Raw genomic sequence first — 5246 nt, forward strand, 5'->3', positions numbered from 1 at the left:
TATAGCAAGACTTAGCTCTTAAAGGAGAGGATGGCACTGAAAGAGAGCTAAGCTGGCATAGCTGAGAATTACTGCCAATTTGTACCTTGTTTTCCAAACGCTGTAATGCCTGTAGAGCAGTTTGCAAATGGCCTTCTAGTAATAATAATAATAAACTTTATTTATATCCCGCCATTCTCCCTAAAAGGGACCCAGTATATTAAACCGTATATTAAACCGTATAATATATTTAGTATATTAAACCGTTCATAAATTGTTTGAAGGGTCTGGGTGGAAAACAGACAGGCATCACCCAAGGTTTTTAATTGCACCACAGAGGATGCATTACCATCCAAACTTGTCTGTGCTCCACCTAACGTCTCAGAGTCTGTATTCTGGATAATTTCTTCCTTATCAGGAACAAACTACTGATAAGTCCAGGGAGGAGGAGCAGAGAGGAGTAATAATTGTAGCCTCCGGCTGTTGTTTGCTGTTTGTGGGCAGGGAATGTAATTTAGTCCGAGAAAGAAAAGGCTCAATAGAGGGAGAAATTTTTACCGCTCAATAGAGGGAGAAATTTTACAGTTCAATAGAAATTTTATTGTAAAGGTTCTTTTTTTTCCTTTTGGCACCTTTCTTATCAATCCCACTGGACACCGGACTAGTTCTCCGTCTCTTCTTTGAAGAAGCTGTCGGTATTGTCGGCTTTTTCCTAGAAGAGGCTTTTGGCATTGTGCTCTTCAGGAACTTAACTATGCTATATTTTGACTCGAAGACTACTCAGTATCTCACTCGGCTTACAAAAAATAAAATAAACTGTAGATAAGCAATAAGGGAGTAAAAAAAAACAGAATTGGGAAGATAAAACGAATATTTACGAGTTAAAAGCCAGAGCACTCTGAAGAAAGAGCTGCACCGGCAGCCATCTTGGAACCTCCTCCAGCCCAGATCTTGTTGGAAGGAGGGGGGGAGAGTAATCAGCAAAAACACTCCCTTCCTATGACAAAATATCTCAGCACCCAGGCTAGTTACTATCAACTACACCTGCACAGGAGAGGACGCTGGTAAAGGAAATAATTTATTCACAAAAGTATTCCTAAAATTATTTGGGTTAGTAGGCCATGCTTGAATAAAACCATTTTTACTTGACCTTTTGTGAACTGCTATGGTAGGCATTTTCAAAGGCTAAGCACTGGATAGCCTTTCAAACTGGATGTACCTGCATGTATGTAACAATGGTTATATAAACACCCCTCAGAGAAAAAAGCTGTTTTCCAATCAAATAATTTCCCAATAAAATAAGTTTTCCAATAAAACTGTTAGTTTTATGAATAGGCAGTTACTTGAAAGGTACTCTAGCCTACAAACTAAAGCTGTCTGTGATTCAAATTAGAGAAGACAACCAGAAACATATACGGTTGGCATGACCAGACAAAGGCAATGGATGCACAAAGCGCATTGATGTCAAGCATCACTTTGTTCATGAGTTGCATGAGCAAGGGCTTATCGAGATGGGCTACTGTTCAACGTGAGACATGACTTAGCCCCTACCAAGAGATTGTTTCCAGAGTCTGTGTGCAAAGATGCAAATCGTGGGCTCATGCATGTAACGTTGGGGTGTCGGAATTTGAATGCAATGCCACCTGAAGGACTCAAGAGGACAGTGTAATGTCCAGTCACCTGAGACCTCTTCACCTGCCCCCTCTATGGTTCTTGCAAGACGTGTGGTCCTAAACATGATTTCCTTCCTCCCCTCCTTCTCACACTCTCCCTTCTCTCCAGATCATCGTAGGAGAACAATGTGCTGTGCCAGGGTTCCATCCCCATCAGGCCATCCTCACCAGATTTCACACAAAGTGAACAGCTCTAGTGTTCTCTGTTGCAAAGTACAAGGGCTTCTGATCACTTCAGAAGATGTATGTAAGCAACTATGAACTATGAGTAAATTATTCCTTATGAAAACCTTACCAGCCTCCGCTCCGGGGAATTATTTATGTATTTAGAAGATTTAGATCTCGCCTTTCTTATGCTGAAGCAAAAGCTCAAGGCAGCTTACAATTCAGATTCAAATAAATAAACTCATAATAAGGGAACACAACTAACTGGAGGAGAAAAACTATTTAAAAACAAAGAACTGCTACAGAGGCACAGGGGGGCAGACAAACGACCTGTCACACCAACACAAGATGGAATAAAAATGTTTTGAGTCCTTGCCGAAAGACCATGAGGGAAGGGGAAGTTCTTCATTCCCCCGGTATGGAATTCCATAGTTGTGCTGCCACTACAGAGAAGGCTCTCCCTCGTGCCTCCATTCTTCTAACTTGGGTTAAAGGCGGCACTTTAAGAAGAGCCCCTTCAGATGACCTAAGAGCAAGGGCCGAATTGTATGGGAGAAGGCAGTCCCTTAGATAACCTGGACCCAAACTGCTTGTTGATATTTTGTAAGATATCCCATAGAAAATAATATTTTGTATGGGATATCTTACCATCGAATGGGTGTGCTTTTGCTGATTGCTCACCTACTGTGCCCATTTTGCCCTTCTTGCCTTCAAACATGTTCTTCTGTTGACCTATTTGATTTTGTTGCAATGCACCTTCTATCAGTGGGATGACTCAACGTTGGGCCATATCCTACACACCTTGGTTGTGCAAGTGCAATTTCTTTGGAAATTTACATACAGTTTCTCCAAGGGAAAAGAAGTAGGAAATGGGGCACAGACGGGTATCATTTTGGATTCGGCTTGGGCCTAATGCATTCACTAACTATGATTCTGGACTCCATACCTAAGTTTATTTCATTTAAGTTTCTGCAATCCGTGCCAAACAGCTTAAAACCACTGGCGTAGGCTTTATAACCACTGACTCCATTTTATAAGCCTGCATTCCCTTTGCCAGCAGCTGTGGGAAGCAAGCTAATTGAGATCAAAGCTCCTTATCTTGGGTGTCAGTTTGGCCATGTGAAATTGTCTTGCTAATTGGGAATAGTCAGACTGCATGACAGTAGCTTCCAGCGATAAGATCCAGCGATAAGAAGGAACTTGGGATAGCTAGACCAAACCACCGGTTAGTTAAGAGCTAAGTTTAAGGTATTAAAAAATCCTGTAATGGGAGGGGGTGAACCCTGCTCTGGAGTTGCTCTTTGCCATCCATCAGGGGCAGCTCTTGTTTTCTGTCATAGTGTGACAGGTAGAAGAGCTAAGCTTTGCTTATACTCAGAAAGTTGAAAACAGTCCAGGTGAGCATTAGGAGTAAGTAGGCTGAGGAGCTTGGCTTATTATAATTGTAATTATTCTCTGAAATATCTAAATGCCTTCCACCTTAAGATAAAACTTTAATCCTATTCTCTAAATAAATCATTCTATTATGACTAGCTTGTGTTTGCAAAGTTCAAAGTACAAGAGAATTGAGTTTGCTCATAGAACTTCAGTATCCCTTTGGCTGAAGGGCTGGCTGCGTGCAAGAACTTGAAGGAATGCAAGAACAGAAGGAATGTGCTGATTCCTGGAGAAGGGGAAAAACGCATCCCTTTAAAATCAGTTTAAAAAACTGAACAGTCCTTTAACAATAGCCTCCTTAATGAGAGAGAGAGGGGGGCAGCTGGCTTTCAATCCATCAATCCTTCTCTCTCCAGGTGACCCCTCCCTTCTTCCTGAGCACCTGAAAGAAAGGTGATCACTTTGCATTAGTGAAGGGAGGGGCTGAGTGAAGGGCCTTTCTTTCTAAGTGCCTGGAGGATGACTGATTGATGAATTGCCTTCTTAATGACTCTTATGTTACATCACAAAAGTCAGCAAGGCTGTTTTTCAATCACCAGAGCAAAGGCACTTAGTTTTTAAAATTGATTTGCTTTCTTGTGTTTTTGTGCCATCCACGTGAGTTCCTCGCAAATAATGGGACTCAACCTGCATATGATATTCTGGTCAATTTTCATATAATAGAAACCTACATTTTTGGTTTGCAAGGTCTCGATGCCTATGGATCTCATTTGGTTTGAATCTGGAAGTGAAATAGCATGTTGTACCATAATGGTTAAAAAACATTTTAAAAAAGCAACATTGTTTTTTCAGCCTCCTTTCATTGTGAATGAAAACGACAACAACAAAATAAAAAAGGAAAAAAAATAAAAGGGAAATTACATAATACTATGAATAAAAGATATGCAGACTACAAAACCTACCAAAAATCTTAAAATATTAATAAGCCATCTATAAATAAATCTTTAAGAAAGCTGCCAAATGTCCAGAACACATGTCTATCGGTAATTGCCTTCTATAGGCCATACTTTCAAATGTTCATAAATACAAAAGGTCTTCAGTCCTTAGAAGAATAGTGGGGTGGGGGCACTTATGCTAGCCGGTTAGAGGCACTTTCTTCAAATGGGTGCTCCTCTTTTTAGCAGGGGGAGAGTAAACTGGCCCGCCTCACCCCAGCAGTGTCTTTTCTAGTGGCTGTCTGCTGGTGTTCTTTTGCATCTTTTTAGATTGTGAGCTCTTTTGGAACAGGGAGCCATTAGTTATTTCATTTTCTTTTTTGTTCACAACAACATCAACAACATCTTTGCCTTCATTGTTATAAGGGCACGAAGAGTCAATTTCTACTATTCTATAGATAACTTCCAACAGTTAGACAGTCAAAAATGACATAACCTCAAATATTAATGTTTGATATAATACAAACTTAATACAGCTAATAACCTCTTCTTAGAAGAATTATATCTCTATACTAGACCACATCATCTGCCTCACCATAGTTACACACCACAACGATGGAATTTGAACCGGGGAAACTAAGGACTACCCCCTCCCTCATGGCTTCTTAGTGAGGATTCAAAATGTTTCTGTTTCATTTTGTGTGTGTGTGTGTGTGTGTGTGTGTGTGTGTGTGTGTGTGTGTGTGTGTGCGCATGAGGTATTGTCTATCTGAACCCTGGGGTGTATGGGGTGTTCAGGGAGGGGTAGCAGCTCTGGTGTAGGGGCATGTTGTGTCCTTTCTGGGCAGCTTGTCCACCTTTGGTCCCCACCTGTCACTCAGCTTTCACCTGTGGTTCCCAGTAGCTGTAGCATGTGCAGCGGCCACACCCCTGCTACAGCTTCGACAGGCTGGCCAAACCAGGTTGAGGATAACCGTCAGGTCATTGCCCTTCAGTGAGTTAGGGATTTGTCTATCCCGAGCATGTGAAGACAGACTTCGGCGGATTGAGCAGATGAGTCCTTCTAGAATAGGACCAATGGTCATGAAGGTGGTTTCTGCAAGTGATGTGGTATGCT

The sequence above is a fragment of the Tiliqua scincoides genome, chromosome 3 (assembly GCF_035046505.1).
Source record: "Tiliqua scincoides isolate rTilSci1 chromosome 3, rTilSci1.hap2, whole genome shotgun sequence".
Taxonomy (NCBI): domain Eukaryota; kingdom Metazoa; phylum Chordata; class Lepidosauria; order Squamata; family Scincidae; genus Tiliqua; species Tiliqua scincoides.